At 44.0% G+C, this 17,971-nt stretch overlaps 1 protein-coding gene across 2 annotated transcripts in view; it reads left to right on the forward strand.

Annotated features, from left to right (window-relative positions):
- Window positions 1-2,632: 2,632 nt before the first annotated feature.
- The window catches only part of slc8a4b (solute carrier family 8 member 4b), a 52,878-nt gene continuing 37,539 nt past the window's right edge, over window positions 2,633-17,971 (forward strand). For both annotated transcript variants that reach the window (XM_027000577.3, XM_027000578.3), the window contains exon 1: window positions 2,633-3,256. The gene's annotated coding sequence lies outside the window, so the exon portion shown is untranslated. The remainder of the gene's footprint in view (window positions 3,257-17,971) is intronic.

The following is a 17,971-nucleotide window of genomic DNA, read 5'->3' on the forward strand; positions in this document are numbered from 1 at the left end:
CTAAATTAACTGGAAAACAGTTGAAAGTGAAACCCCATAACAGGACCTATTTAGCATTTTTAATCAAAAATTATATTTTATTCGGCTAGCTGTTTTTTAAGCTTCAAATGAATGCATGACAGTTCTTGTTCTTATAACTTCAACCATGTTCTTATAACTGTAAGATTACACGGCCATTCAAATCTGTCCTTTACATGTCTGTCTGTTTCTCTCTTTCTCCCTCTTCCCTGTCTCTCTCTCTCTCTCTCTCTAACACACACACACACACGTCGTTAAGTTCTTTCTTGAGTCTTTACTCTCCTCATTCCTCAGGATGACTTTTAATGTGCTAATAGTGTTTTCTAGCCTCACACACGTCCCGTGTGTGATGGAGCGTATGTAGGAACAACCAACCCAGCAGAGATGAACGGGAGAGACAAGTGCCTTGTTGACTCGTAGTCTTTTCCCCATTAGGGATACAGTTTATATTTAATGGAAGCTTTAGCCATCCGGTAGGAACAGAAGTTATGCTGCAAGGCAGGGAAGCATAGAGCTGGTGCACTATCTTAAGACATTACACTGAAGCCCGAATGCAGACCTGGCACTGGAAACATATACTTGCACAGCAGTGGGCTGGTTTTTAGATGAAATAAGACTGACCTGGTGCGGATTGGAAGTAAGTAGAGGAGGGAAAAACTCAGAAGGTTTACAGGATTGTTGACCCACGTATCTGCAGATGTGGTGTGGACAGTAATGTAATACAATGTAACGTGTACTGTGTTTAGGTGTTGAAGCATTATGGCATAAACGCAGATGACATTAATACATTGTATTTATATAGCACTTTTCAAGGACACAAAGGTACTATAGACAGTACAGAAGAAAAAAAACATTGATAGACATATAAAACAACGTATATAGTATGCAGAACATTTACAAGTAGCACTTACACGGGCAACAGCTAATGAAAGACGAGTTTAGGTTTGATAAATATAATAGGCATGCGGGAAAAAAAACCCGATTATTTTTTTTGGATTAGCTTTGAATAGAGAGAGAGCTGCAGACTGTTGAGCCAGCGGGAGATGAGAGACATAGAGCCGACACCTCATGGTATATTGAGCTTCCGTTATGCTCCCGACACTTTCACTTCCCCCCGCCCATCAGCCTTGCCAGACACGCCCTCTCATCGCGTGCACAGCACCCGTGGGACATTACCCGCACGCTTCCTAAGCGCAGCTCACAATCACTCCTGTGCAAGGTCGCTTGTGTCCCCAAGCCTTGTCATATTTGACCTTGCTGTTTTGTTTTTCTTTTGCCTTGTTGTGCCTGTTTGTCCTTGGTTTTTATTATGGGACTGTTTTTGTTCTGTTTTGATTTTTGACATTTGCTTTTTTTTTTTTTTTCGCCTGCCCTTGTTGCTCCGGTTTGACCCTGTTGGGCTAATGGACCATTCTCTCGTCTGTTGTCTTTTTTGGATGTGTTTTTACTTGTCTGCCTGAAATGTTACACTACCAGGAAAAATATTTTGTGTATAGTTGTATTAAACATCTAAATCACCCGAGATGCAAAATAAAATTCATTTTGTGTGTGTGTGTGTTTTGGAAAGGGTGTCTATGTGACAGTAAGAGTAATACAAAGTCCATTGATCTTAGGCAACTCCGCAGTGTCCAAAGGTGTCTCAGGCGGCCTTCGTTACTGTGACTTTAATGGCGTTGGCTAAGCCATTGATCCCAATGACTGGGGTCACACTTCACAATTAACCAGCCTCTTCTTCATTGCTCTTGCGTTGAGGGGATCTTTACTTCTGTTTTTGGAATCTTCAGTACTAAATGTTGTCGAAATGAACGCGTGTGTGTGTGTGCGCGCGCGCCCTCGCTCGCTCGCAAAGTATTACAATGCATTACAGATGTTACACTGTTAATGTTTTATGCTCATCTATCAGTAAGAAAGCAAAAATGATCTGAACAACGCGGTGTGAGCGGACAGTAAATTTTCCCCATGATAGACACAGTTATAGTATAACAATGCACAGTACATGTTGATAAATGGCGTATTGTTCTCTTGCATCGACCCGCGTTTGCCGCCACCAGTCAAAGCAGACGGGTTAGTTGACGCCGCATGTCAGCGTGTTGCCCGTGCGGGATGTGCGACAGCACAGCGGGTAGGCTGACCACAAGGCAAACTAGGTGGTAAGCAGCTCGTATCTCGGCGTGTCGGGGAAAAAAAGTCCAACTACTACAATCCAAGAAGTTGCCGTTGGTCGCCTTGCTCCTTTCTCTCGGAATACACCTCCATCCACCCCACCCTCAGCACCAGGCAAACTACATCCACCCCATCCTCCGCGCCGAGCACACTAGATCCACCCCACCCTCAGCGCCGGGCAAACTACATCCACCCCACCCTCAGCGCCGGGCAAACTACATCCACCCCATCCTCCGTGCCGAGCACACTAGATCCACCCCACCCTCAGCGCCGGGCAAACTACATCCACCCCACCCTCAGCGCCGGGCAAACTACATCCACCCCATCCTCCGCGCCGAGCACACTAGATCCACCCCACCCTCAGCGCCGGGCAAACTACATCCACCCCACCCTCAGCGCCGGGCAAACTACATCCACCCCACCCTCCGCGCCGAACACACTACAGGGCAAACTACGTCCACCCCACCCTCAGCGCCGGGCAAACTACATCCACCCCACCCTCCGCGGCGGGCAAACTCGCTCACACAGCGACTTAACAGCTGCGCTCCTCTCACAGCGTCCGTAGTGGCAGCGTCGCCTTATTTTTTTTACGCGTTAAACAATAAGCTACTTGTACAACTTGTATCTTAATAAACTGGCGTTAACAGAAGTATCATCGTTTTAGGGGATTATTATCGAAGGACCAAAGCATACACGGTTTGGTTCGGAACAGTTTACGAGGGGAAACTGGCTTCACCGCCACAGCTGAACGACATGGAGCTCAACGTTATCCAGTTTGAAAGCAGACTGTGAATTATATCGCAGCCACCCGGGTGTTATCGATCCTGCAGAGGAGGCTGTCGTTTGCACCTGCTCGAATTCGAGTCAGGATTCGTGAAGAGACGGGGAAAGAGGGGGCATTCCCTAGGAACGGACCAGTTCAGGACATCTAGAGTCCTCGTTGCTGATAAATGACATTTCAGTAGGTATCATAACATTCACTATTAGAGCTTGCGAAGAAGACCACAGAGAAGTGAAATACCCACCGACCCACCGTCTCAGAGAAGACCCTTCAGTTCTTGACCCGCTTTACCCGGTAGGTCAACTGAACCAACTACATGTAGCATCTGAAGATTAGACTGTGGTAATTTAGTCACAGATAGACTAACGGGTCGTGACCGATGGAGTAGTCAGGGTGAATCACCGTGAAGCCCTAAGTGGACAAGAGGAAAGGGTTATTGTTTGAAATACTTTAGGGTCATATATCCTATATGACTAACAAAGTATGTAAGACCAAATTTGTTGATATGATCATCAGAAAGATACGGGTGATCTGATTTAATTCATTAGACATTCCTTTTGCGATGTCCACAAGGCTCCATGTGAAGACCGGGACTGGCTCCTAAAGCCCAGACACGCTGCTTCACTCAGTAGACCTACTCTCCAACCTGGCTGAAGTTACATTAGCCTATCGAATACCGCTACACGGTTTGGGAAGATAATCGCTTCCGTTCTTTCGGCGTTATTAAGGCAACTAAAAAAATGTATTTGTGTGTACGCGTGTGTGTGTTGCAGTGTGTGATAAGAGAAAAGCAACATACTTCCTCTTTGGTTTTTCCGACCTTACTGACACGGTTTTTGAACCGCGAACCCCCTGGCGCAAATCTAGTAGTGGAAAAAGCTCAGCTATGTGCGCCTAGCAGCGTCCCGCTTTCAGCTAGCAACCGCAGACTGACCGACATACAGGCTGCGCCATTGCGACCACCTGTTTACAACGAACCGGTACCCCAATAGCGCACATGTTTTCTGTCCTGTGATTTTATACTACATACTACATACAGTGAATACTACATACAGTGCAGCCCGTAAGTAATTCTATACTGACAGTTTTTATTGTTCTCGCTCTATAATACAGAATACTAGATTAGAAACAATAACTATCACTGATGCTAAAAAGTGCAGAATGAGAACTTTAATGACAGGGTATTTACTTTTGTATTGGGTGAAGAATAAACACAGCCTCTTTTTATGTATAGTCCCATTTCAGGGGACTGTAAGTAACTGCTCATTTGCTCCTTGGCCAAATATGTTACTGTATCCTGAGAGCGATAGGAAATCGTATAGAAAAACAGAGCTCAGGATCTAAAACAGGAGAAAAACTAGATTATTCTTGCTGGCCCAGCTAGTCAGCCAGTCACAAGCCCAGTGCCCACGTGGTTCACATACTGAAGATAAGACAGTAGAGCAAAAATCCCCTAAAACGAACAGGAGCTGAAGTGTCCTGGCAGACCATCACCAGGGAAGGTACCCCACAGCTTAGATTTCACACAGCTATCAACTGCAATAGATCTGCAACCAACAACTAACACACTTTTAGCATTTATTATGTTAAACTGTCCAATTACCTCCGTATAGAATGGGACTGTATGCGAAAGGGCTGTGATTGCTGTACTTCTCCACTGGTACAGATGTAAATGAACCCAAAGATGTATAGATGTAGATGTATCCATGAGTTAAAGCTGACATTTTAACTTCTTTATCATTATTTCCCATGTACTGGAGTACAGAACTAACCCAGTAAAAACTGTCCATTGTCCATTTAATTAAGTACTGTAGCATATACATTACAACTTCCAGAAGGCCTTATTCTTTTTACATGATTTGAACTGTGCCTTGTCATGCATGAAATTAATTTGGGATTTTGAGGTTTATAGAGATAGGTAGTAATAATGCTTGAAAACCCAGCAGATTAGCACCAGAAAATAAGTGTTTAGGGTTTATGTTGTAATATGTTTATGTTGTAATATGTGAAATTGGTGTCAGGCACAGGAATGTTGGTGTGTACATGTGTGTGTGTGTGTTGGTGCGTTTGTGTTGGTGTGTGTGTGTGGTGTGTGGCATGTGTGTTTGTGTGTTGGTGCATGTGTGTTGGTGTGTGTGTGGTGTGTGTGTGTTGGTGCATGTGTGTTGGTGGGTGTGTGGTACATGTGTGGTGGTGATGCATGTGTGGTGCATGTGTGGTGGTGGTGTGTGTGTGGTGGTGATGTGTGGTGGTGTTTGTGGGGTGTGTGTGGTGGTATGTGTGTTTGTGGGGTGTGTGTGGTGGTGGTGTGTGTGTGGTGGTGGTGTGTGTGTGGTGGTGGTGTGTGTGGGGGGGTATGTGTGTGTGTGTGTGTGTGTTTATGTGTTGGTGCGTGTGTGGTGGTGTGGGGTGTGTATGTGGTGGTTTGTGGGTGTGTGAGGTGTGTATGTGGTGGTTTGTGTTTGGTGGTATGTGTGTGTGTGGGGTGTGTGTTTGTGTGTGTGTGTGTGTTGGTGGTGGTGTGTGTGTGTGTGTGTCTGTGTGGCTTGTGCTTGTTGTGTGTGTGGTTTGTGTTTGTGTGTGTTGGTGGTGGGTGTGGTGGTGGTGTGTGTGTGTGTGTGGGGCGTGTGTGTGTGGTGGTGGTGCGTGTGTGTGTGTGTGTGTGTGTGGTGATATGTGTGTGTGTGGGGTGTGTGTGTGTGTGTTTATGTGTTGGTGCGTGTGTAGTGGTGTGTGTGGGGTGTGTATATGTTGGTGTGGTGGTATGTGTGTGTGTGGGGTGTGTGTGTGTGTTTATGTGTTGGTGTGTGTGTGGGGGGGTGTGTGTATGTGTTGGTGTGGTGGTATGTGTGTGTCTGTGCATGTGTTTATATGTTGATGCATGTGTGGTGGTGTGTGTGTGTAGGGTGTGTGTTTGGTGGTATGTGTGTGTGTGGTGTGTGTGTGGTGGTATGTGTGTGTGTGGTGGTGTTGTGTGTGTGGGGTTAGCCAGCCATTAGCAGGCCTAATGGGTCAAGAAGATCCACTGCTAATGACTGGATTGTAGGAGGAGCAGTGAAAGCACAGGCATTGGGGAGGAGGACATATTTCTCATTCTGTCTCACTCTCTGTTTTCCTCTGTTGTTCTCTCTCTGTTGCTCTCTGTCCCTCACTCACTCCGTTGTTCTCTCTCTCTCTGTCCCTCACTCACTCCGTTGTTCTCTCTTTCTCTGTCCCTCACTCACTCCGTTGTTCTCTCTCTCTCTGTCCCTCACTCACTCTGTTGTTCTCTCTCTCTCTGTTGCTGTATCTCACTCTGTTGTTCTCTCTCTCTGTTGGTTTTTGTCTCTTGCTCTATCTGTTCCCTCTCTGTATCTCTCTCTTTCTCCTCTTTATGTATCTCTCTCTCTTTCTCCTCTCTCGGTATCTCTCTCTCTCTTTTCCTCCTCTCTGTATCTCTCTCTCTTCCTCCTCTCTCTGTAGCTCTCTCTTTTCCTCCTCTCTGTATCTCTCTCTCTTTCTCCTCTCTCTGTATCTCTCTTTTTTCCTCCTCTCTCTGTATCTCTCTCTTCCTCCTCTCTCTGTATCTCTCACTCCCTCTTTTCCTCCTCTCTCTGTATCTCTCTCTCCCTCTTTTCCTCCTTTCTCTGTATCTCTCTCTCTCTTCCTCCTCTCTCTGTATCTCTCTCTCTTCCTCCTCTCTCTGTATCTCTCTCTCTTCCTCCTCTCTCTGTATCTCTCTCCCTCTTTTTCTCTCTCTCCCTCTCTCCCTCCTCTCTTTGTATCTCTCTCTCTTTTCCTCCTCTCTCTGTATCTCTCTCTCTTTTCATCCTCTCTCTATATCTCTCTCTCCCTCCTCTCTCTGTATCTCTCTCTCTCTCCCTCCTCTCTCTGTATCTCTCTCTCTTCCTCCTCTTTCTGTATCTCTCTCTTTTCCTCCTCTCTCTGTATCTCTCTCTCTCCCTCCTCTCTCTGTATCTCTCTCTCTCTTCCTCCTCTCTCTGTATCTCTCTCTCTTTTCCTCCTCTCTCTGTATCTCTCTCTCTCCCTCCTCTCTCTGTATCTCTCTCTCTCTTTTCCTCCTCTCTCTGCTGACTCCACTCCTCTTATCCTCTATTTCCTGATTATTATTTTACATTTTTGTTCTACTGTTTTATGTTGTGGAGAGCACATTTTTCTTCATCAGACTGTATTTTTTATTCAGACATTCCATTAAAAGTGTAACTGTCCCGGACATGCTCTTTATTAGATGTATAAGACAAGGAAGAAACACACACACACACACACACACACACACACACACAAATAAAACGCATTCTTATGCTATGAATGTTTGTGTTATAATGCAAACAAGTGTGTTGTCTCTGATTAGCTTGGCTTCAGGGAGATGCTTAGACTTGTTTAGACTTTTTAAAGATTAGTCTGTATAGAAAGATGTCAGAGAAGTGTCTTTCTCTCTGTCTCTGTGTGTGTGTGTGTGTGTGTGTGCATATGTGTGTGTCACAGAACAGGTCAGATGCTTGTGGCAAAAAGTAATGTAAGTTTTAACAAGGAGATGGCAATCCATAATTGTCATAAAGGGACAGGAGAGGGTAAAAAAAAAACTAGATATCAAAGCCAAAAGGACAGAGAACAAACTAGAGAGAAGGGGCAGACCAGGTCAAAGCCAGAGAATACAAAACATCAGGCAGACAAATCCAAATATAAAGGCAAAAGACAAAATATGAAGGGAAAAACAGAGGGTTGGGCAACTTAATACAGATACAGCAAAAATCTCTCTGTATGCACTCAGAAACAGAAACGTACTTCACAATGAGTGAGTCCAACATACAGGTGTAAACAGGCAGGTCTAATATGGAACAGCTGTGATCAATAGTTTGGCATTGCAGAGCATATGAATGGTCGGTGACTGGATGTGAGATCTTCTGTGTGGAGCGTAGGATTCTGGGAATTGGTGCGGACTGGGACTAAAGGTAGCGAGACACCCACAGTCATGTGGGTGCAGCAATAACTTTAAAGCCAATCAGTGCTGAGCAATGTGCAAGCAATGTCTTGATTAGTGATAGAGCGTCGGTGCATGATAAAAATAAACCTAAAATATTTTTTTTACATGAATATAACTTTTCCACTGCTTTTTCGGCCACCTGGCGCCAGGTACCACCCAGCTGCAGTAAGGCCCAGTGGTTTAGGTGCCACCTGTGCCAGACTCAACAGCCCACGTGGAGCCTCTTCTGCCCATGTGCCTCAGACACAACTGGGACTACTGTGTATGAGCAAATATAATCCCCCTGGAGCTGTTGGGAAGAGCACTACGGGGTGTATTCAGCGTGGGTGTGGGTGTGTGTGCGCGTGCACATGTCTGCATGTGTTTGCTTGCTGGCATAGTTTAGGATATTCTCCATCCCCAGCAAACAAAATCTGAATTGAAAAAAACTAAAAAGGAAAAACAAACCTTTCCATTTGATGAGTCGCTCATGGCAACTTCCAAACCAGAGCCCAGGAACAGGAAGTGGCCCCGCTCGCTCCTCTTCAGATGTTTAACTGAAAAGTGCCAAGGTTTCTTTTTTTAATTATTATTTAGATTTACCCAGAATTGTTTGCCTGTTTTTTATTTGGCCTGCCAGAATAAAATGAAGCAATCAAATAGATAGGGCAAGGAAACCAAGGTAGGCAAGGGGAGGATAGCATTACAGATGGACATGACAAGCCTGCTTCTGTCAAACTTCACTCGAGTAGGAGGTCACAGGGGTTGGCACTGGCAGCTTTTCACCACACACTACAATTTCATGTTGACAGTCGTGCCAAGACGGTTTGCATTTACGTCCTTGGGTAAATGTTGTATTTATGTCCTGTGGAAAGGTATAATCTATGTAAATATATGATGAATTGACTTTTCTTGTAGCCAGACTAGTGAAAGGTCTTCATGGCAGGGTCCCTTCCTGTCTCGTGATTTTCTCAGTCTAAAATAGGCCCTGAGGTAGAAGCAATACTTCTCCATCTTTATGTAGCTGTGCTGGCTCACTTTGAACTGCTACGTGTGCGTTCTTATGTGATGTTTCCATTGGAAGTTTTAAATTAATTTGCTTTCTGTTTCAGCTTCAGTTATAGTTTCAGTTTGAAACTCATTTGTTTACTGTTAATAAATGGTACTTTCCTGTGTGATCTGACACATTTTCATATAGCGCTCACCGCTTTCTCTAGAACGCCACTAAAACATCCATAAAGTCCACAAGGGGAAGTTTAGAAGTGTTGAAATGTTGCAAAAAGAGAAGAGGAAAGAAAAATAAGCAAAAAGCATAGATGTATGTGGAACTGGGAAAATTTATAATCAGTATTCTTCAAAAATGGAATCCCCCATAAGGCGCCCAACTACAGAAGACAGGGCCCACATTTCCCTGTAGGACATATATGCGTAGACGCACCTGTAGCATGTAGCCTAGGGAGAAGTGTAGTCATCAAAGCATTGGCTCAGCTATAAAAGTTAAAAGGCTCATGGTGATTAAAGGGAAGTGGTGACAGCTGTCAGCGATGACCACCGGGGCTGTCGGGTGTACAGGGGAAATGGCACAGGGTGGAAAAAAAGATCAGGTAGAAGACAGAATGAGGGAGGATGATGGAGGAGTCCAGGCAGGCAGTGCTCCAGAGGAAAGGACGAGAAGGAACCAGTGAAAAGAGGTTTGTACAGGGGCAGCGGAGATAAGGGCCTGGAGGACAGGCTGGATGGAGAAGCAGCGCAGGATGTGAGACGAAGAGCAGGGAAGAAGATGAATGGAGTTTTCTGCAGGCTGTGCCTTGTCCAGGTCAGAGTCGCCACCTGGTCCTTTAGTTCATTCTACTTTTGTCCAGCACTGCAGAACTGCTGAGTTTTTCCTCCTCCTATCTCACACCTTCTGACAGCTCTGCAGATGAGGCGAGATCAAAGAGATGGTCAGGGGATACTCCCCCCCCCCCCCCACACACACACACGCACGCACGCGCGCGCACACACAAACACACCCTGCAGAACTAGTGTCACAGTAGTTGATGGTTTACTTTTAGGTCCTGAAAGTGTAGTCTGAGAGCCAAGGGGTTGTCAGAGAGAGAGAGACAGAGAGAGCGAGAGATGATGTTAACAGACCCAAACCCTCTGCCTCCCCAAAGTGTATGTTTGATTTGACAGTTATAGACCGTGGCACTAAAACTCCATCTCGGCTGTCTGAGGGTTGAAGACCCCACGGGATGCCACTTTGCAGCTCTCTGTGAGTTTGTGCGTGCGCACACGCGTGTGTGTGCACAAGACACAAGCTGACCAGCTCTCTTGCTGCTTGCTAATGCTACACTGGGTGTGTGAAGCTGGCACGTGTAAGGCCGACTCCACCCCACTGTGATAGCACACGTGGACACGTTACTGCCGAGCTGCGGGATCATTTGCACCATCGACTGTGTGTGATGACGGTCCTGGCAGGCCCCTCCCCCTTACACCCCTCCCCATAGCCCCTCCCCACAGCCCTGCCCAGACCCTAACTCCCCTTTTTCTTCCTCATGTGCATGTAAACTCGTCTTTTAAAAAAATTCTTCTATGAATCTGAAAAGGGCCAAGAGTTAAGCGGCTCCCTGCAAACTTATAATAAATCCAACAGTCGCTTAAGGATGGTGGGTGCCACTGTGCGCTTGTTGCCATGCCACAGTGCTCTAACGCAACGTGCCCCCTGAAAGGCGCAATCCATGCCAGCTGCAGACGGCTGTGTTTTAGTCTGCGTTAGTCTGTTTGTCAGGAACGGTCACGTCTAGGCGCACCGATGCTGGTGTGTGCGAGTGATTGTCAGATGGGAGATTCTCTGCCTCAAACACAAGGGTTAGTGCGATCAAAGGGTGCATTTAGCGCTGTGTGTTGCTGTCACATCAGCGGCAGCTTCGCAAGCAGCAGCTCCAGTTATAGCTTTCAAAGAGGAAGTTGCTTTCTGTGTTTCTTCCCCCCACTTTCTCACCCTTTTTATATCTCTCTCTCCCTAGTTTAGCCCAGACTCTCAACACATGGAGAAGTCAGAGCACCTTCTGTTAGTTTGGGTTTGTCACAGGAAGAACATCAGACCTGCCTCTCCATCTTTGCTTGATCAAGCCTTTCTTGCTTGCTTTTTTCCTTCTTTCCTGGTTTTCCTGGTTTTCTGCAGTCTTCCTTTGTCCAGACTTAAAAGGTATGGGTTGCCTTGAAAATGCAGTTTGTGGAAGGCTGGAAAGCGGGTAAAAACCTAATCTACATGACAGTCCTTCTTTAGGGATACTTGTTGTATTTGTGCTCAGCATTCAGCCAATTCGGTTTGTAGTCACCAAGACTACAGTTCTTGTTCATCATTTCCATGGTCACTTTCTCACAAAAGAACACAGCCATGGTGCACACAACAAAGCACATATTTTGTTTGGGTCTCTTCGAAAAAGATGGTTGTGCAGTTGTGTTTTATTCACACATGTTCTTGTCTGTTTGGGAGCATGCAGTTTAAAGACCTCTGACTGCCTTTATTTCTGCTCTGTTCTGCTTCTTGCATGTTGTGCTGGTACAGCAGCAAATCACTTAAATAATTTAGGGTGTTATTGGTTTTTATGGAGAAATGAGTCATTTCCTTTTAGATTACAGCCAGCATAGTTGTCTTACATTTTGTGTGTTTGTGTTTGTGTGTGTGTGTGTGTGTGTGTGTGTGCATGTATGTATGTGTGTAAGGCTGTATGTTTAAGTACATGTCGGTGTATTCTTTATCTTTGGTTGTTCTGGTTTGTGTGTCCCCAGGCATGGATAGTGTATGTGTGTGTGTGTGTGTGTGTGTGTGTGTGTGTGTGTGTGTGTGTGTGTGTGTGTGTGTGTGTGTGTGTGCATGAGTCTATAGCATAGGTCACAGTGCATTTATGTTGAGGAGCAGGTTTGGACTTGAGGTCCGTCTGAGCAGGACATACTGCTGGGTGCAGGGGTCGAGAAAGCCCAGTCCATCTGAGCACCAGCAGGTTACAACAGTAATAAAAGAGCTCTCAAACACTGACTGTGCCTCAGTGCCATAGAAAATGTGGTTTATTACCGTGTGTGTATCTGTATATCTCTCTGAGGAAAGTGTGTATCCCTGAATTCATGGAGGTATGCCTGAAGGTGTTTATCATTATAGCTTTAAATATAATTGGAAATGGACAGCACAGTGCCATATTGTATTTAATGGATATATCCAGAAACCTGCCTGTGCATTCGTTTCAAAAACATAACAGTCTACTGGACCTGTAGGACATGCTCTTAGCTTGGACTAGCAGCAGGCCTACTAACAGGAACTGGACTTGCACCTCTACTGATTCAACATTATCATGTTTCAATGTGGAATCAATGTACAAGTGTTGATGTTTGATCAGTATATGATCTCTGATGAAATGTAGTTGAATTTGCAGAATATTAACAAAGGTCATTTTAAACTCACTTTATAATTGTGATCTGCTTGATATGCGTTTGAAAAGCCAATTTCAATTTTAATGAACCAAACTTAAAGTTGATGACAATGAAATAGAGCCATGTGTATGTAGGGTTACAAATCATCTGTGCTTTCATTTAAAACAAAACGTTCTGAGATAAGCTGTAACACTTGGAATTCTTTTGACTGGTTCACACTGTTTTATAACTTTATGATTGAGAAGAGCACAGTACAATAATTTGGTGTCAAGCTGTTATGATTACTAACTGAATAATTTGGTGTTAAGCTGTTTTAATATGATTACTGAGTAAATAATTTGGTGATAAGATATTCTGATATGATTATTGAGTGAATGACTTTCATGTGAAATCCACTCATATGTGATTGTTGGGTTAATGATTCAGTGTTAAGCTATTCTGCTGTTAATACTGAGTGAATGATTCGGTGTTAAGATATTCTTCTGTTAATACTGAGTGAATGATTTGGTGTTAAGCTATTCTGCTGTTAATACTGAGTGAATGATTCGGTGTTAAGATATTCTTCTGTTAATACTGAGTGAATGATTTGGTGTTAAGCTATTCTGCTGTTAATACTGAGTGAATGATTCGGTGTTAAGCTATTCTGCTGTTAATACTGAGTGAATGCTTCGGTGTTAAGCCATTCTGCTGTTAATACTGAGTGAATGATTCGGTGTTAAGCCATCCTGCTGTTAATACTGAGTGAATGATTCGGTGTTAAGCCATTCTGCTGTTAATACTGAGTGAATGCTTCGGTGTTAAGCTATTCTGCTGTTAATACTGAGTGAATGATTCGGTGTTAAGCCATTCTGCTGTTAATACTGAGTGAATGATTCGGTGTTAAGCCATTCTGCTGTTAATACTGAGTGAATGCTTCGGTGTTAAGCCATTCTGCTGTTAATACTGAGTGAATGATTCGGTGTTAAGCCATTCTGCTGTTAATACTGAGTGAATGCTTCGGTGTTAAGCTATTCTGCTGTTAATACTGAGTGAATGATTCGGTGTTAAGCCCTGTCCTGTAGCAGCAGACTGGTGAGCCTACGGTAACAGTGAGTCATTACATTTTATATCATATCCAATACTCTGCCCTTTCCCTTCAGAGAAAAACACGAGCAGGTCGCTTGAGGGCCACAAGACAGACATCATCTTTACTTCTCCACTCGCAAATAAATCAGGGAAAAGAGGAAACTGTAAAACTATTGGTCACTTCTCTGAGACTCTGTCAGGTGCCAGTGGTGAAGCCCATGGTTAGAGTTATGACTGCTGCCACTGTGCATTGGCCAGAGGCCTCAGTTAGTTTGAAGGTTTAATAACAGACACGGGCATGAGACACATAACAGGTTTGATGAATGGATATGAGATGAGGAGATGCAAGTCTATGGCAATCTGTGCTGATCTGTGTGCAGTTTCTAGATTCAACAGAAACTGAGGTAGTTCCATGGGAGCCATGCTCAGCTCTGGCTGGTCACTACCGATGATGATGTCACAACACACAAAGAGCCATGCGCAATATCAAACGTCAATGGCCAAGTAGATTACCTGAATAACCATACAAGAATGTAATAGAACCATTATGTACATTCTGAAATATAAATCTCAATAAAAAAAATAATTAAATGCACCATCCAAGGACCTTTTTACACCATTCACATAGTTTTCCCACATGATCTCATTTCTGTCCCATAAACACTGTTTTTTAAACCTCTGTTTTGGGGTTGTAGGCCCAGCCCTGAGTCAGCAACCCTGCTGCCTATGATTCAAACCAGGATTAATCACACTTTGGAAACCTAATCCATAATTCCTAATTCTACTTGTTTCTTATGGGTAAAGTAATTCAAAATATATTATATATAGTATATACAATGTAATATACCCTCCAGTCCAAAATTCTGAGTATGAAATTGAAATATATCTTAATCCTGTTTATGTTGCTTAAAAATGTTAAGACTGCATTTATTTCTTTTATTGGGTAAGACATGTATACTCTTTAGAAACAGAGTTTACTGTCTTTGCAGGTAAGGCCTAACATACTCTGATTTACGGCTCTCTGTGCATTATCAGTGCTACTAGTAGTGTGTTAACATTGAAGTAGGGGTTCAGTTTAAAAAACATGTCAGAGGAGTCCAGTGAAGCAGTTTGAAACCAAACAATTGTTCTCACATTTGCTATCAAATTTATCCTAAATGTTTTATTTTTGTTGGTGACCCCTGCTGTATATGTTATTGGACTCACTGCTCAAGTACTACTACTCCTGTGAGGTCCTGTTGGAGTGCCCAGTGTCTCCAGAGTCCTGAACAAGGAGGATATGTTCATGCGCTAGCTTTATTCAGAGTCCTTCATAGTCCAATTTACGATCAGCGGAAATTGTTACAAAACCCGTGAAGAGACTATTTCCTGTTAAGATCAGAAGGGACACTTTAGTGGCGCTTTATCCAGCCCACGCTTGGCCGCTCGTCCTCAAGATTGTTTTCTTTCTCATTGTTGGAAAATGACGAGGCCTATGGCTGTCTGATCATCACTGATTCTCTCTTTCTGTCTTTATCTCTCACCCTTTCTCTCTCTCCTTCTCTCTTTCTCTGACTACTGTCTCTGTAAGTTCTCCTACAGCGATACAGCCGTAATCTTTATATTAGACCGTATCTGTATTAAATCTCTTTCCTTTTTTTGTCTCTTTTGCAAAGCCTCACTTGTAAAAGAGAGGGAAGATATTACTTTGAAAAATGAAGGAAATTATGACTTTGTAAAAGAGAGAGAGGCACTTTGAGGTCCTGTTGGGGCATTTGTAATCAATAGCTAACACTGCTTTAGGGTCTGGCCTGGCTGTCTGGCTCCAGCTAACCCCTTAATGACTGAGTGGATCACTAATCTCTTATCTGGGTCCAGAGCCTCAGTGTAGCAGCTGGATAATGAGCTAACTATGTTAATGGGTAAACCACTTTCAAGCCACTTTATCTAGTTAACATTCGAATGTAGCCTGTGAATTCAAATAAACATTTTTGGCAAGAATGCTTTACCAGCTTATCATGTGGTTGAACAGATTTATAATTACTGCCAAGTAGATATTTGACCCAAATATAGTTGGCCAACATATTTTGGCAACATTGTAGAGTATCCAAGTTATGTAAGAACTACACGCACATGGCTTTGCTGTGGTGACTATGATGACAGTTCCTTAGTTCTGCCCTTTGGGTGATTATGTGCATTACTTTGTTTCTGTGGCAGTTTAAAAGACTACAGCAGCAGTTAGTTGCTTCTTTCTACACAAGAGGCCTGAATGTGCTGTTATGTTCCTGAATGTGCTGTTATGTTCCTGAATGCACTGTTATGTTCCTGAATGTGCTGTTATGTTCCTGAATGTGCAGTTATGTTTCTGAATGTGCTGTTATGTTCCTGAATGTGCTGTTATGTTCCTGAATGCGCTGTTATGTTCCTGAATGTGCTGTTATGTTCCTGAATGCACTGTTATGTTCCTGAATGTGCTGTTATGTTCCTGAATGTGCAGTTATGTTCCTGAATGTGCTGTTATGTTCCTGAATGCACTGTTATGTTCCTGAATGTGCTGTTATGTTCCTGAATGTGCTGTTATGTTCCTGAATGCACTGTTATGTTCCTGAATGCGCTGTTATGTTCCTGAATATGCAGTTATGTTCCTGAATGCGCTGTTATGTTCCTGAATGTGCTGTTATGTTCCTGAATGTGCAGTTATGTTCCTGAATGTGCAGTTATGTTCCTGAATGTGCTGTTATGTTCCTGAATGCGCTGTTATGTTCCTGAATGTGCTGTTATGTTCCTGAATGCGCTATGTTCCTGAATGCGCTGTTATGTTCCTGAATGCGCTGTTATGTTCCTGAATGTGCTGTTATGTTCCTGAATGCGCTGTTATGTTCCTGAATGTGCTGTTATGTTCCTGAGAATTTGCAATAAGGAAAAGCAAATCACAGTTTACCTGTAGTTTCTAATGATAGCTCACAGTTAATGCCTGAATTACATTGTGAAAAAGGCCGAACACACACACACACACACACACACACACACACACAAAACCCCACACTCAAACAAACACACACACACACACACACACACACACACACACACACACTCTCTCCTGCTGGGCTGCCACCTGCTTGTTTGTTAATGCAGGGTCATTTGGGCAGCCGCTCTCATTTCCTGTCCAAACCCACTCAGGATCAGCCTCTGCTGAAGGTCACTCAGGCTGAGTTCACTTTGGCCACTGTTCTCTGAGCAGCAGGCACCTGGTCCTATAAGGCTGAGTCAGTGCTGCTGAGCCCCAGTCACTGACCCCGAGCCTGTTCCCCAATCCACAGGAGCTCAGAAGCACCCACCGGTTACATGTGGGTCAGCTTAATGCTGATCAAAGGAAGGAGTTCTTGTGGTTTTTTTTGTGTTTTTTCCACCTATCTCTGTGTTGTGTCTTAGTTCTCATTATCTCAGTTTTTCACTTTTGTACTGTCAAGGTTTCGTTTTCCTTTGAGTTTCCTCAAAAGCCCTTTTGATCCTCATCGAGTCCGTGTGGGTAAAATGTGTTTAAAAGGTGCTTTAAAGCCCCTTGCCTCTGTTCCTCTCACTGGTCTTTAACATCAATATTCCACCATTTTCTCATCGTTTGCCTATTTCTCTTTCTTTTCTCTCCTCTGTCGCTCCCACGCTCGTATGCTGGTTGTGGAGACGGTTGACATGTACCGGCGCTGAACTAAGAACACCACTAAACATGTCATTTGTTAATTATGAACTGATATTCTTACCTAAATGGATCTGTCTCCTTGGTGGAGAGGATATGTGGGTTCAGAAGGTGTCATAATAAACTGTTGGCTGATGTAGGGTCTTCAGCTGTCATGCACGTTTGAGTCAAATTAAATAAAGGGCTCCGCACTGCACATTAAGGTTTTGACTGGAATGTTTTTATACCGAGAGCCCTTGAGTCATGGTTGGATTCCATCATCCGTCAGCCCCACTGATGGATGTCAGTTATCTGCATGCCCCATTGGTTTTGCCTTCAGCAGGGACAGGACCACAGCGAATAGCTCAGAATGGCTTCTTGTCCGCCAACTTCTCTGCCTTGGATGGTAAATCTTGAATGCTGGTGAATACAGGCCGGCAAATGCTGTTTTCAGTGCTGAACTGTTTTGTTATTTCATAGAGTGATGGCTTTGTTTTTGTAAATGTGTAAAAGAGTAAAAGTGTGTTTTTTTTGTTTTTTTTACTTGTAGCTGAATTGTTTGTTCCCTAGAGAGCTTCAATTCGATCGCGTCTCAAAAAGCTTAGGAAGTGCAAAAGCGACTTTCTTGCACACGGACACGATTTTAGCCCCGATTCACACCTGAAGGAGCACCGCGCAACTCAGGACCTCACAGACAGAGCAGAGCAGGTGTGAGGGAGGGGGAGAGGATCGCCCGCAGAGTAGAGAGAGCCGTATCCAAGACTTCTGTCTGGAGCCGTACCACCTGACACGTGGAAAAAAGAAGAAGGGACGAGAAGTAAGGGGAGGGAAGGGAGGATGTTGTGACCTCCCTCTCTCTCTCTTTCTCCTCTGACAATTTCTCCAAGGTCAGTCATTGATGGCGACACTTCAGTAA

Source organism: Electrophorus electricus, chromosome 13 (genome assembly GCF_041902795.1).
Source record: "Electrophorus electricus isolate QZ-2024a chromosome 13, ASM4190279v1, whole genome shotgun sequence".
Lineage (NCBI taxonomy): Eukaryota > Metazoa > Chordata > Actinopteri > Gymnotiformes > Gymnotidae > Electrophorus > Electrophorus electricus.